The sequence below is a fragment of the Typha latifolia genome, chromosome 1 (assembly GCF_019914945.1).
Source record: "Typha latifolia isolate L0001 chromosome 1, TyphaL0001v2, whole genome shotgun sequence".
Lineage (NCBI taxonomy): Eukaryota > Viridiplantae > Streptophyta > Magnoliopsida > Poales > Typhaceae > Typha > Typha latifolia.
In genome coordinates this window covers 15,564,489-15,580,359 of record NC_133086.1, presented here as the reverse complement: position 1 = coordinate 15,580,359, position 15,871 = coordinate 15,564,489, and positions in this window count along the sequence as shown.

The following is a 15,871-nucleotide window of genomic DNA, read 5'->3' as shown; positions in this document are numbered from 1 at the left end:
AAACTGGCCTATTTGTGAAAGTCTCATGAAAAAGAATTCATCTTTATTTTGACGTTCGATCTATTTAACATTTTTTCATCTCTTGAAAAATAAAATTGCTTCAGCACACTAATTGAGGTTATGCTTTTCATTAAATATAAGTCTAGAATTTTTTATATTAATAAGTTGCATCTTTTCTTTGTTTACGTTCACGTTAGTATTAACTTAATATAACTCATTATAATCTTGCCACTTCAAAGTAACTGCAGGGTGGAACAAAATGCAAGAGAATTAAAGTCAAGTCTCCCATGCTGAAACAAGCAAAAGAGAGAACATATAAATTAACCCTACAATAACTATGTATAACTACAAATCAGACAAAAGTAGGGAAACAATAATTGAGTTTTAAGATCAGAAGATCGAAAATTCTAGCAATGGTAGTAAACCTGTTAGGGCTAACTTATCTATCACCTCACAAGCTTACAATTCTCTATCAGGATAACATTTATCTCAGTTCCATTCTATTTCATACCTAACCAGTGACATATACAAAAGAAATATACTACTCCAGTGAACAATAAAGTAGTTGGTCTCTCGATCCATCTAGAACATTCTGGAATGGAGCACCACTCTAGTGACAATGATCATCTGTTGCAGGAATTTCCTGCAGTGATCCAAGTAAGTCAAAACTTTTTATCTGCCATCCAATGATGCATGAAATCCATGCAATTAGGGTTGATGAAAATCTGCCCCAGCCCTTATCAAGCTTAATACGAGTCATCTTGATGAAAATTTTAACATAGAATAATTAGTCGCGTGGTTGCCATGAGATCCATCTTATAGTAAGAAAACTATGTGCCAAGGTTTGTCTCATCACTCCAGCTTTTGTATTAGAATATTCCCCGCTCTCTATTTGTTACCACTGCTATGTACTATTATTTATTTGCTTTTGTTTCTTCCAATTGTCTTGATTATATATATATATATATATATATATATATATATATATATATATCTTCATCTTTAACCTATTTTTTAATCGTCTTGCTGTACTGCGTTATGGTATTAGATAACGTGTAGGAGTAGTACTTACTGCATTATAATTAATTATCGGAAGCGTTGGGCACACTAATCAGCTTTTATATGAGGTTTAAGATAAGGATTGGAATTTATATATAGGGGCTAATGACATAATTAGGCACCTTCTGAGCTAAAACTTCTTTTGAAAAGATCACCGGAACAAAATCACTTTTGGTCTGCAACAGTAATTTTTTGTCAAAACTCTAGATTTTCGATCGAAATGGAGGGCCGGTTGAAACAAACCCTCATTTTATCATAATGAAAATCTCATGGATCCTGTGATTTTAATCTACTAATTGAAGCTTAATTTTAGCTCTAAAAATGGCTATAATGATCCTGTTGGCATTTTGCAACTTAATTATATTTTGTTTTACAATTAGCAACAATAAATTATTGTCTGCATCTTATATGTAAATTATATACACTATTATTAATATGGTAAGATGTGCATCTACTGCAGAAAATGTTTGCACTAAGTTTTTCAAAATCCAAATTTGTCAATTAAAAAAGAGACTAATTAAGTTGCAAAAAAGCCTGTTATCCATTTTTAAGCGAAGTTTCGTTTTGTCTTTTTTCTAAGAACTGAAGCAGAAACTGTTCGAGATTTTGATCCTTAACCATAAGTATTGATACGAGTTGCAAAACGTATAAATTATTGGACTTTCGGTAGTATAGAATATAGTCTATTTTATGGAGATGGTGCAAAGTGCAAAGCACTGTGGTTTTATAATCCAGGTGGGAATGGGGTTGATTAGTTAGCAAACAATCGAATTCTTCAATTAATTAGATTAGACATTTAATTAAGTACTTTCATCAAGCTTCCATTAATTTCTTAGATAATGCAATCAACATCGTGGCTTAATATCCAGATCCTAGTAATCTAAATTATAATTAGGTCAATGGGTTTAATCACTCAATCTGTAGATTGTCATAAAATCAGAATAATTGAGCTGATTCATTGACCTACCATCAGAATGCGTCTCTATTTGTTGAACGCAGCTTAATCTGAGTGCTATGATCCATGTTGATTGTAAAATAAATAAATAAATGCTAGCTGGAGGACTAAGTTCTAATGACAGCTATCATTTATCAAAGATAAAAATAAAAAATATGAAGGAATAGATATTGTCATTATTCTTTCATGATTGTACGAGTTCTTGGAAGTAAAACATAGCAACAATTACGGATGTCGAAAACGATGGCTTTCATGGTCTAAGAAAATTGTACGTGAATACTTTTAACTTTGAGAATTTCTGAGACTTCTTTATGGTATATGTGAACGGTTGAGAAAGTCCAAAACATCATAAAACCTGCACATAGCTTTTATTAGAAAATCCGTGTTATATGCTGCGCTGCTTACTTAATAAGGGAAAATCCTTCATGAATCTATCTCATGAAAGATCACTCTCTAGAGTAAGAGAGTCTTGATCTAATACCAATTAAAAATGTTAAAATTTAGCTCAAATTCAGTTTCAGCAAGTTTTCAGCAAGTTTTAGTATTTTGTGCCAGTGCATTCGAACGGGCCCTAGGGGCGTTCGAACGCAGTTTCCAGACAAACGCTGCTTGATGCAGGCATTCGAACGGCCCAGCCGCGTTTGAATGTAAAATATCAACCCGAGAGAAAACTTGATGCAGGCGTTCGAACGATCCAGTTGCATTCGAACGCGAATCTCAACTCGAGAGCAAACTGTGATAAGCGTTCGAACGGGGCCCTTGCTTTCGAACGCCAATTTGGGTTCAGTAATATTTTTACTAGGCGTGTTCGAACGCACCTCGCGGGCATTCGAACGCCTTGCGGGAAAGCTTCATTTTGAGCCAGCCCTATAAATACTAAAGTGAGTTTTTAGGGCTTAATAGTTGAAGAGAATATTTATGAGGGTGAGCCACCATTGTATTGAGAGTGATTAGAGTTGCTAATTTGCTTACATTGAAGGGGTAAGAACTTCGCCCAACGGATGTAATTGGGAGATTTACATGGTGAAAAATATTGCTCTGCCCATGGATGTAGGCACATCGTCGAACCACGTAAATCTTGTCTCTCTCTCTATTGTCTCTATTGCTTTTATACTTGTGATTACTTACATTGGGGTGTCTAATATATTATTATGAGTTGTTTATTGCTATTTCATTACTATTAGCACCGTATTAGAGTTTTCCCCACACTTGCATTGGTTTTGCCATTACTATTCGCTTTGTATATTTTGGGGTGAAGGTTTTGCTTTCATTTCCTTCACCCATTAGGGTATTTGCACAATAAATTGGTATCAAAGCATCAAAGTTTCAAACCTAGGCTATTGGATTTGGAAATGGTGTGGATTTGAAATTTTTTTTTGCTAAAATAGGGGAATCATCCAAATCAGGGAAAATTATCTCAAATGCAAAATTTGAAGTAGAGAAGTTTGATGGCACCAACAAATTTGGAATGTGACAATGTGAAGTGATGGACATCTTATTCCAATAAGAATTGGACATCACCTTGGAGGAGAAGCCCAAAGAAGTATCCGAAAAAGAATGGGAGAAGATGAACTAGCAAGCTTGTAGCACTATTTAGCTTTGTCTAGCAAACGACCAAAAGTATTTTGTGATGAAGGAAAATTCAGCGAAGAGCTTGTGGAAGAAACTAGAGGACAAATTCATGACCAAAAGCATTGAGAACCGACTCTATTTGAAGAAGTTTTTCATATTTCAATACAAGATTGGAATACATATGGTTGAGCATTTAAACTCCTTCAATAAGCTACTTGCATATTTGCAAAATTTGGATGTGGAGATCTCAAATGAAGACAAAGCATTGGTACTTTTGAATTCTTTACCGGATACCTATGACCATCTCACTACTACTTTGTTTTATGGAAATGACTCTATACAGTATGATGGTGTTGCAAATGCACTGATTAACAATTAGTATTAGAAATGAACAAACAAGCTACTCATGAGTCATCATATGATGCTTTGATGGTAAGGGGTAAATCAGAAAACAGAAAATTTATAAAGAGAGGCAAATCTTTCTTAAAGTCAATGGGTGCATCTTCTGATAGGAAAATGATTGCAAAAGACCAATGCTCCTATTATCAAAATAAAGGGCATTGTAAGAAGGATTGTCCTGTATTAAAGAACAAGGACAAAAAACTTTAAAAGGCAAATGTGGCACATTCAGATGATGAGGATTTAGAGAATCCCTTGATGGGCTCGGCTTTTGCTTGTAGCACAAATGAGTGGATTTTGGACTCCAATTGCACATACTATATGTGTTCTAATCGGAGTTGGTTTTTCACTTTTGACAAAATCTCTGGTGGAGTTGTATTCATGGGCAATGATAGCCCATTTAGAGCTGAAGGCATTGGCACCATTCGCCTAAAGCTTCATGATGGGTCCGTGAAAGAGCTAACTGAAGTTTGGTATATATCGGAATTGAAGAAGAACCTCATCTCTCTTGGTGTTTTGGAATCAAAGAGTTTCACTATTACTTTGAGAGGTGGAGCATTGAAGGTTTTTTTGGGAACATTAGTGGTAATGAAGGACACAAGAAGAAGTAATATATACTTCTTGTAAGGCTCTACATATATGGGAAGTGTAGCGGCGGCTTCAAGTAACTCAGTTAGTGAAGTTGACACCTCTAGATTATGGCACATGAAGTTGGGGCATCCAGGACAAAAAGCTTTGCAAGGCTTGTCAAGTCAAGGTCTGCTAAAAGGTGTGAAGAGCCTCAAATTAGAATTTTATAAACATCGTGTTTTGGGCGAGCAAACAAGAGTTAAGTTTGCTACTAGAGTACATCGAACCAAGGGGATCTTGGACTATATTCACACATATGTTTGGGGACTTAATCAGAAAGCTTCTTTGGGTGGAAACCATTGGTTTGTGATCTTTGTAGATGATTACTTTAGAAGGTCTTGGGTGTACACCATGCACCATAAGCATCAAGTTCTTGAGATATTTCAGAATTGAAAAAAGATGATTGAGAATCAGATTGTCAAGAAGATTAAGAAGCTCAGGTCAGATAATGGTGGAGAGTACACTTCAGATCCTTTTATGAAGTTATGCAAGACAGAGAGGATTGAACGACACTTCACTATTAAAAAAACACCTCAGCAAAAAGGCATGGCAGAGCGTCTAAACTATACCTTACTGGAGAATGTTCAATGTATGTTGTCTAATGCTGGCTTGGGCAAGGAGTTTTAGGCTGAGGTTGTAAATTATGCATATCATCTCATCAACCGGCTACGTTCATATGCAAACAATGAGAAGAGCCCATTGAAGGTATGGTCCGATGCGAACCAGGTCAAATCATATCACATCAAGGGGAGATTGGGCTCAATGGATTGAGTCTAGTTATCTTATCTTCTTATTTTCTTTAATTAGAGTCTTATTAGGTTAGAATTTATTAGTTAACTAATTCAGCTCTATATAGTTTCAGGAAAATATTTAAAGAATATTTCATAGATGACCAAATATTATGAAACCACTTGGAGAAGATCAAAGATGTCCTAATCTACAACTAGAGTATTCAAGGTATATCCAGATTCAGACTCTATCTATGACAGAATGAAAAATCAATCTGAGAAGGATAAGAAAAGCTAATTTAACTAAGTTATGTTTATCTCTAAGTCATGTTTATCTCTTATATAAGCACTAAAAGCAAGTCTAGTTAAGTCATGTAAGCCACTAAGGCAAGTTTAATTAAGTCATGTAAGCATCTAAGGCAAGTCATAGTTCGAGTCGTATAAGCTTTTAAGGTTAGTCTAAGGCAAGTCATAGTTCGAGTCATATAAGTCTTTAGGGCTAGTCCGAGTAGGACAAATCATACCCGAGCTCTATATAAAGAGGGGCCGAGCTTCTTTATTGAGGCATGCAATTGAATAGAAGGAATACTAAGTTTAAGTTAAGTTTATTTACCTTGCATTACCTATCGTCTTTATCTTTTACTATAATTGTTAGATCGTCGTTATCTTTCTATGAGTAGATCTAAGTTAGAAACCATAATTCTACCTTTAACCCATAGCCACCATCACCTCTAGCAGCCACCCTATCTTACGACTGTCCATCACCACCCTTGGTCGTCCGCCACCCTCCGACGACCACCGCAATATTGGATATTTACCATTCTGCCCCGTTCTGACCTTGCTCCACTATTTTAATTATGTCTTTTCATCTCGACATCCAATTGATATGAAACTAAAGCCATTAGAACTCTATCTTGTGAGGCTACTACCACCTAAATTTTTAAAATCATCCTACAGACGGATAGTTTCAGATTTGGTATGTAACATGGTTTGGCAAACCCATTAAAAATTATAATTCCTTATATATTTTTTGTTGTCCTGCATATTACCATGTCAGGCAGGCTAGAGCCGCTAAGAAGGTCATCTTCTTAGGCTTTAGCATTGGTGTGAAGGGATTTCAGGTTTAGAGGTCTGAATTGAGGAAATTGATTATCAACAGGGACATTAAATTTGATGAATCATCCATGTTGAAGCAAAGTTAAGATTCAGATAGCCCGATTGGTAACAGTGCTGGAGATATTCCATAGAAGTTGGAGTTTGAAGCACATTCAAGTCCACTACAAGATACACCTTCAAAAGGGGCAAATGAAGAAGAAGAATCAAATTTGCAAGAAGATGACATTGTGGAGCCAAAAAATGATGAGCAAGAATCCATAGCAGTTAGAAGGCCAAGGAGAGAAATCAGAAGATCTACACGCTATTTTGATATGCTTGCCTATGCTCTTCCGGTGATTGATGAAGACATTCCCACTACCTTCAAAGAGGCCATGAGGAACACCGAAAGGTAAATTGAAGGATCTAGGAGAAGCTAAGAAGATACTCGGCATGGAAATCGAAGAAGAGAGAAAAAGGGTGACAGTATGCTTAACACAGGAGCAGTATTTGAATAAGGTATTACAACGGTTTGGTGTTGATAGTAAAACAAAATTAGTGAGTGCACAATTGGTACCTCATTTTAGGCTCAGCGTAGCCATGTCACCAAGTTCAGATGTCGAAAGAGATTTCATGTCCAAGGTACTATATGCAAGCACAATTGGAAGCCTAATGTATGCAATGATGTGCATGAGGCTAGATATTTTACAAGCCATCAGCATTGTTAGCAGATACATGCATGCTTTAGGAAAAGGGCATTGGTAAGCGTTGAAATAGATTTTGAGATATATTCATGGTACTTTGGGAGTTGGATTGAAATTTGTGAAAGATGATAGACTTGGTCTACATTTTACTAGATATATGGATTTGGACTATGCAAGTGATTTGGATAAGCGCGGATTCATTACAGGATATGTTTTCACATTTACTAGATGATCAGTGTGTTGGAGGTCTACTTTGCAGCTGACTTTCTCTCTATCGACCATAGAGGCTGAGTATATGGCAGTGACAGATGCTATAAAGGAGGCTATTTGGTTGATTGATTTGACGGATGACTTGGGTGTATACCAAGAGCAGGTGGAGCTACAATGTGATAGCCAAAGTGTAATTTGTTTGGCTAAGACTAAAGTTCATCACACTAAGACAAAGCACATTGATGTCCGCTTCCATTTTGTGAGAGAAATTTTGGAAGAAAATAATATTTCACTTTGCAATATTAGAACTGTAGATAATCCTACAAATATGTTGACAAAAGTAGTAACCAAAATCAAATTCCAGCATTGTTTGGATTTGATCAATCTCACTCACTATTGACCAAGTTTGGTTTGGAGTCTTAGGACGCAAATTTGTAGGCAGAGCACCTTTTGGAAGGTTATGAGTTTTTCGTTAAGGTGGAGAATTGTTAAAATTTGGCTAAAATTCAGTTTCAGCAAGTTTTAAGCAAGTTTCAACATTTTGTGCCAATGCGTTCGAACGGGCCTAGGGGTGTTCAAATGAGGTTTCTAGACAGACGCTGCTTGATAAAGGCGTTTGGACGGCCCAGCCACGTTCGAACGCAAATATCAACCCGAGAGCTAACTTGATGCAGGCGTTCGAACGGGGGGCCCTTGTATTCAAACGCCAGTTTGGGTATTCAATATTTTACTAGGCGCGTTCGAACGTGCCTCGCGGGCATTCGTATGCCCTGTGGGAAAGCCCCATTTTGAGCCAGCCCTATAATACTAAAGTAAGTTTTTAGGGTTTAGTAGTTGAAGAGTACATTTATGAGGGTGAGCCACAGTGATTAGAGTTGCTAAACTCTTTGTAATTGAGAGATTTACATAGTGAAGAAGATTGCTCCGCCCGTGGATGTAGGCACATTGCCGAACAATGTAAATTTTGTCTCCCTCTCTCTCTATTGTCTCTATTGCTTCCATACTTGTGATTATTTGCATTAGGGTGTCTAATACATGATTAAGAGTTGTTTATTGCTATTCCATCACTATTAGCACCATATTAGAGTTTTCTCCAAACTTGCATTGGTTTTCCTATTACTATTCTCTTTGTAGTTTTTGGGGGTGAAAGTTTTGCTTCCACTTCCTTCACCCATTGGGATATTTGCACAACAAAAGAACCCTAAATATTATCTATAAAATTGATAAAAAAATTGAAAAGGAGTTTGTGAGTTCATTCGAACTCACTATCCATCATTTGAACGAAGTACTAGTCTCCAATCTAGATCCATGGCGTCTTCTCCTGCGGCCTAAGACTCGGACTATTTCAGTTGGGCCATCTTCCTCCATTGGTTCGGACCCACCACATGGGCCTTCAATGCCGATACATGGAAAATCGGATGAATCCTGGTTCCTTCAGGTAGGCCCAAACGGCAAACTACTAGACCGATTCGTTATAGCACTCGGTATGGACCATAGTACTTGTCACCCAGCTTCTGGTTCAAAATTGGCCTCAATGTGGATTGCCGGTACAGTTAAGTTCGAACAAACACCAATTGATCCACCTCAAACTCTTGCTCATGCTGGCCTTTGTCATGAGTCTGTTTCATACGGTTTTGGGTTATTGCTAGGTGAATTTTGAGCCGTCTCAAGGTCTCATCTCGATCAGCAAGTTCCAAGTCGATCTCGGTTCTATCCGCCGTTACGAGTCTATCGTAGGCTCGCAAGACAAGAGGAGTGCGCCCATAAACCGTCTCAAAGGGGGTTATGCCGATGCTAGAGTGATGCACGATATTGTATGACCACTCGACCCATGGAAGATATTTGACCCAATCCTTTAGTCGGTCCACCACAAAGTATCGCAAGTATCGCTCTAGTCCGCGATTCACCACCTCGGTTTGGCCATCTATCTCGGGGTGATAAGCTGAACTAAGGTTGACTTGAGTCCCTTGCAATTTAAAGAACTCAGACCAAAACTTGCTAATAAAGATGCGATCCCGATCTGACACGATCGTCCTAGGCATCCCATGCAAGCACGCCACTTCCCGAACAAAAATTTCAGCAACCTTTTTCGCTAAAAATGGGTGCGTCAATGCTATGAAATGAGCATAATTGCTCAATCTATCCACCACAACGAACACCACCGATTGTCCTCGAACCTCCGACAGCCCCTCGATGGAGTCCATGGAGATGTCCTCACAAATATGCTATGGTATAGGCAGTGGTTGCAATAGCCCACAGGGCTTGAGTGTCTCTGATTTGACTCGTTGGCAGATTTGGCATTCACGCACATACTTCTTCACGTCCGTCTTCATCGCTGTCCATGTACAGTTTTGGTCCAGCCTTGTCGATACGTAATACCCTTCATGACCTGCTATAAGAGTATCATGAAAGTGTGCTATATCAATAGTCTCCGTAGCTCTTCATTCCCGGGTACCTTGATCCATCCGGGCTTGAGTACTAACCCGTCGCGCTCCTCGTGCTTGGGATGGCTTAATGGGTTCTCTCTCAGCTCCTCCATGAGTCGGACCAGATCACTATCCTCGGCACTGGCTCTCTGTAGATCTGAGAAGAAAGAAAAGGTGGGTGCCGAGAAATAAGCGAGCTCCCTTGCATCCCCTACGTTTGGAAGTTCAAACAGCGGTTGACTTCCATCCAGCAACACTCTCTGATCATTTCTCCAAAATGTCAATGTGAGGCTTATAAAATCAAATGTCATAGGCCCAAGCTTCGAAGCCATTGACTTCCCAAAATAATGTCGGCACCTCGCAAGGCCAACGGATAAAGATCCACTGTGAAAAATTGGCCTTGCACCTTCAACTCCACACCTCCACAAATAAAATATGCCCGCAATGTGGTGCCGTCTCCAATCGTCACGTCGAATCCTTTCGTGGGTTTCGACTCAAGCCCAATCTTCTTAAGAAGCCTCTTGTCAATGAAGTTGTGGGTGGACCCGGTTTCGATCAAAATTCTCACTATAGTTGTCTTGATTATACCGTTCACCCGCAAAGTCCTTAGTGCGGCTGTCCCTGAATATGCATGGAGGGAGATTTCGACTATTATATCCTCCATGGGTTGCTCCGCAGCTACTCCTCCTTGATGTCTAGCTACACCTTCATCTTCAGCTGCAAACTCTTCCTCCACATCCTCCAATCTATCTATTAGTATCAACGATCTCATCGATTTAGTGCAGCGATGTCCGGGTACAAACTTCTCATCACAACAAAAGTATAGGCCTTTGGCTCTTCGTTTCACCACTTGAGTAGGTGTGAGTGCTCGTCCCGGACCTCTAGGTGCGTACTTCACATCTTGGGATGGCTTCAGGGGTGCTCGAGGAGGCACTATTGCAGCAGCAGTTCTTGGTACTCCAATAATATTTTCTGCCACTATGGTTGGTTGAGCTTGATTGCAGTTTTCTTGGCTTGTACAGTTCTGCTTTAGATGTAACTTCATGGCTCGATTCTTGTCTTCTATGAGCACCGCATCTTCGAAAGCCTCCTTTAAGGTTCTAGGCCTTAAAGCCCTCACGTCGGCTTGTATGTCTCCCCACAGCTCGGAGATAGTGCTGCGAAGTTGCTGATCCGTCCATGGAAGTTGGCATCGGCTATTTATCCTCTCAAATTCTTCTTGGTATGCCCCTACCGTGGTCTTTTGCACCGTCTTTGAGAGGAGAGCAACGAAGTCTTCATACCCCAACGCTCCAAATCGTCGCGTGATATCAGCGCAAAAGTCAGCCCAAGTTTTGATAGCCTCATTGGCATTGGTTGCTTGAAACCAATGAAGCGCCGGATCTTAAAGGTGGAAGCTCGCAAGTGTCACCTTATATTCTTCCGTCGTACCCTGGTATGCGAAAAATTACTTTGCCCTATACAACAAATCGATTGAATCGCCACCTTTGAACTTGGAGAATTCGAGACGCACGATTTGCCCACGGATGTCGTTGTCTCGATTCGGATCATGTCCAAGTCCTTGTCTAACCGAAGGAGGATGCATCATGAATGGTTGATGATCCCTCCTTCGATTTTGATTAACTCACCGCGGTTCCGGTTCATATTGTCCCACCCACGGATCTAGATCTCCAAAGTGATCTCCATAGTGGTTCACTCGTCGGATGGGTTCACCTGCAACTAGGCCTGGTGGAACCATCCTTGCTGGGTTAGTCTAGAAGATGGGCTTTAGGCCAATTGGTCCACTCAAAGGGTAATGGGCTGGGCTCAATACAGTTATTCACTCTATTTGCTTATTTACTTATTGTATATGTTTTAGTTTAGTCCCATATTGGGTAATGGGCTAAGCCCATTTGTATCTCCCTCTTATAAATAGGAGGACTGATCTTCACTTGAGGATCATGGATGAATTATTATGAAACTTCTAGCTTGAGCCCACTTCTCCCTATTCTATCAATCTAGGACTTGACTCATCATAGTTATGTCCCTCTCCCCTATATTCAACTAGTTGTTCCCTCTCGACCTTGAGAGCCGACTCCCTTCTCCCTCATCTTCTCTGCCTTGTACAACACCCCGTACAACACCCCGATCTAGCTCGAACCATCTCATTCACCTCCTCCACGTCCTAAGGTCTTTCCCACGCCCATAGGCCTTCCACCATCCATCGAGACCTCCATCCCGTCGATCCGTAGGTTCCACCTTTCACGTCCATCTAGCAACCATCTGATCTTCGGTCAATATTTTCACCATAACTCTTGATCTACTCATCCAATTGACCTAATTTTGATTTCATTGGATTCCTGACTTCCATAGGAATGCCGGAATATCATATCTTTTGTTCGATTAGATCGATCAGATGTTATCTCAAAATATCCACCTCTAGATCTATTCTGATCCAGCGAAGTATTTGGTAAAATCTTGATATCTAGAAATCCACATATCGCCGCAGATCCCACGACCCCATTCCGGGAAGCTGACTCAGAGATCTATCTTCCATCCAAATTTGATAACTATCTCCCCTATATTTAGATCCAAATTAGACCTCAATCATCATCTATTTCGAATTCTTTCCAATATTTCCTTAAATATCCTTCCATATCTTCCCTATTCCCTTCCAACTTATTTTATCTATCATTCATAGCCATTCCATCTCCACCATTCATCCTTAATCCTCCATAATCATCCTCCATCTAACCAATCATCCACCATATCCAATAACCGATGGTTGGATTCGATATGTTCTACGGACGCCCCGATTCGTGATCGTATCACCTATTAAACTTGAACCCACCTAAACCCAAACCAATTCAACTTACCAACTCAACCCTATCCAAATCTATTAGCACTTAACCAAATCCGACCCATTAGCCTTAACCCCAACCCCTTTCTCACCTTAGCCTTATCTAAACCTACCTTAATCCTAACCCAATTCCTTCCTTCACCAGACTCTCCATAGCCAGCAACTTCTCCATCGATGTTGTCGCCACTAGTAGTGCACTCCACTAATGCTGTCATCACCAGTGACGCTCTCCACTAACGTCGCCAACCCCGCTCTCCACCATCGCTAACGCCGTCTTCTCTGAACTCCGTCGCTTTCTTGTAGCCACCAACGCCATCTTCTCTAAACTCCTTCACCGCTCAAGTTCTCTCCCACTCGAGGAGTATGATGCGAACATTAGTGACATAATACACAGGCGCATGTATTAGTACAGTTCCTCCTTCAGAAAATTGGTCTTAAGCTAATTATTTTTATTATACATTTGCTATTTATGGTGTTTAGATTTATATTTACTTTTTCGCAATTGTTTAGGGATTTATTTGCTTATTGTCATTTGTAAGATTTATATATAAGCTAGCTTTTTATTCAATTAGGGTTAATGAAGAAAAGAAATTTTTTTGAGATCTCCAATGTGAGTTTTGAGTGTAAAACCCTAATTGAGAATAGAGGTGTGAAACCCCATTTTTTTCTCTTTCTTTCACCATCATTGTTCTTAGAATCCTAACGATCCAATTATTTCACATCACTAAATCTATCTAGCAGAGTAGCTTTTCACGTACCATGGCATGCTAGACCATCAAAAGGTTTAGCTACCTTTATTCCAATTGGAGGGCATGGCGATTAGATGGTACTAGTCGGCTAAGCGGACTCGACTATTCGAGCCTTGGAAGGACTTTGCAATTTGTGCTCGGTTCAGTCCAACCCGGTACGACGACTTTTAGGCCATATTGACTAAACTAACTTAGTCAACAATAGTTTGAGCTTACCGGATGGAGTTTGAGCAGATCTGCAACCGGCCACTAACTGGTTTGTCTTGGCCCTAAAGAGTACTTTCATTAGTGGGCTCAAGCTTGACATTTAGGCTGAGGTCAAGACTTTAAGGCCTATTACTTTTGACCAGGCTTTTTCTTTAGCCGTTCTGATGGAGTCCAAGTTGGATTAGTTGAACCAGATCTGCAAGGAGGAGAGAAGATAAATGGCTCAAGCCCATGGCTCACTAGAGACTAACATCTTCCCTAACTCAACTTGCACTGATGGCTCAACCTAACGGATCTCGCACCGCTTTGTATCCAATGACTTGGAGGAGCGTCAAAGAAAAGGCTTGTATTTTTACTATGATCATCGATTTATGCTCAATCATAAATGCAAGTGCTAGTCAGCTCATGTCATGTTCCTAGGCGGACTTGAGGGGATGAACCCAAATCCACTAATTAGCACGACAAGCTATATGAGTACAAGGATGTAAGAGACTAGTCACCTTGAGGACAAGGTGTTGGAAGTATGGTGGATTATTATGATCTGATCACGTGAGTTAGGTTAGTTGAGTCGAGTCAACTTAATTAGTTAGTTAGTTTTATCTTCTTATTTTAAATTTCAAATAAATCAGATAATCCGCATGTGGATCCGATCCGCTAGAAATTTTTACTCTTATAAATAGGAACGGACATGTGTTGTTATTATCCATGAATGAATCTGAGTTTAGCTAAATTATTATTTTTGTTTTTATCTTTTACTGTAGTCGTTAGATCGCTTTTATCTATCTAGGAGTAGATTATAGCTATAGAAATATTTTGATCTTCTAAGCCCTAGCTATCTTCCTCCACCAGTAGCAATCCTATCTTACGGTCGTTCACTACCACACTTGGTCGTCTGCCACCCTCTGATGACCGTTGCAATGTTAGTTATTTACTGTTCTGCCCTATTTGACCTTGCTCCACTATTTTATTAATATCTTTTCATCTAAATATTGGATTTTTATGAAACTAGAACTATTGGTACCCTAACTCATGAGGTACCATCATATAAAATATTATAATTTTTTTACATCTAGATTGGTCCAGATCTAGTTCATAAAATAATATGGACATAAGGAAATTATGTATTTTTTTTTTTTTGTAATTGTAGTCTCATCAGTTAGGGTTATAATGACTTTAATTTCACATAAATCAGAGATCAAGATAAAAAAAATTAAAGTTAAAAGAGTAAAAGAATGTCAGAATGAGACAGATATGAAAACATTTGATGTTTGCGGCGGTTATTGGAGGATGATAGATGGTCAAGGGTGGTGGTGAATAGCGTAGAGTAGGGTGGCTATTGGAGAAAGATGGTGGCTAAGGTTTAGAAACTCGAAAGGGTTCTACGGTTAAGATATATTCTTATAAAGATAAAGACAATCTAACGACTATGATAAAAGATAAAGATTAGATAATAAAATAACTTACTCAATAATCAATACAATGTTAATTGTTATAAACTCATGATCCTCATATTTATAGGAGTATAGTCTTAGTAGATCGGATCCACATATAGATTATCCGCTTTATTTGAAATTCAAAATAATAAGTAAATCTAACTAAATAACTTGACTCGATTTGATTCGACCGACTTAATCCATGTCGTCAGATCATAATAGAAGCAGATCTATAATTTTTTTATGAGACAAAGTGTTTGTTGCCCTAGTAAGTTAAAAATTAGGGTTTTCTGTATTGTTGCAAATTATGAGTGCATGCTTATATGATATGCATGGACTTGTTTAAAATTTTGTTTCTTTGATACTTTTTTGTCAGATTACATAGGAATGTATTTGTAATTGCATGTAATATGCATGAATTTTATTCTTATTTACATTTAACAAGCATGAATTTTATTCTAATTACATGTAATAAGTATGGGAATGTGTATATGCAGTTTTTTATGACACAGAGCGATTGTGGTCCTAAATGTTTGCAAAGACTAGATAATTATGAATATTTATTTTTTTACTTAAGAATGTGTCTTTTGTCATAGATGGTTGACTATATGTTATATATAGAGGTTATGGATTTGTTTAAGGAACCAAAATATCCTCTCAATTCTAAATTGTATTATAACCTTCGTAGACATGGCCTAAGTACTGGTTTAAAGAGATCAATAATAACAAAAATGTTTTGACAATGTTTGTTGTGCATGCTGGTATTGAAAGAGTGGATGTTTACATTGATGTACCATAATTAGATAGTAATGAAATGCTTCACGAGCCAATATTATAAGGCCCTAGTATTGAAAGAGTGGCAAGGCAA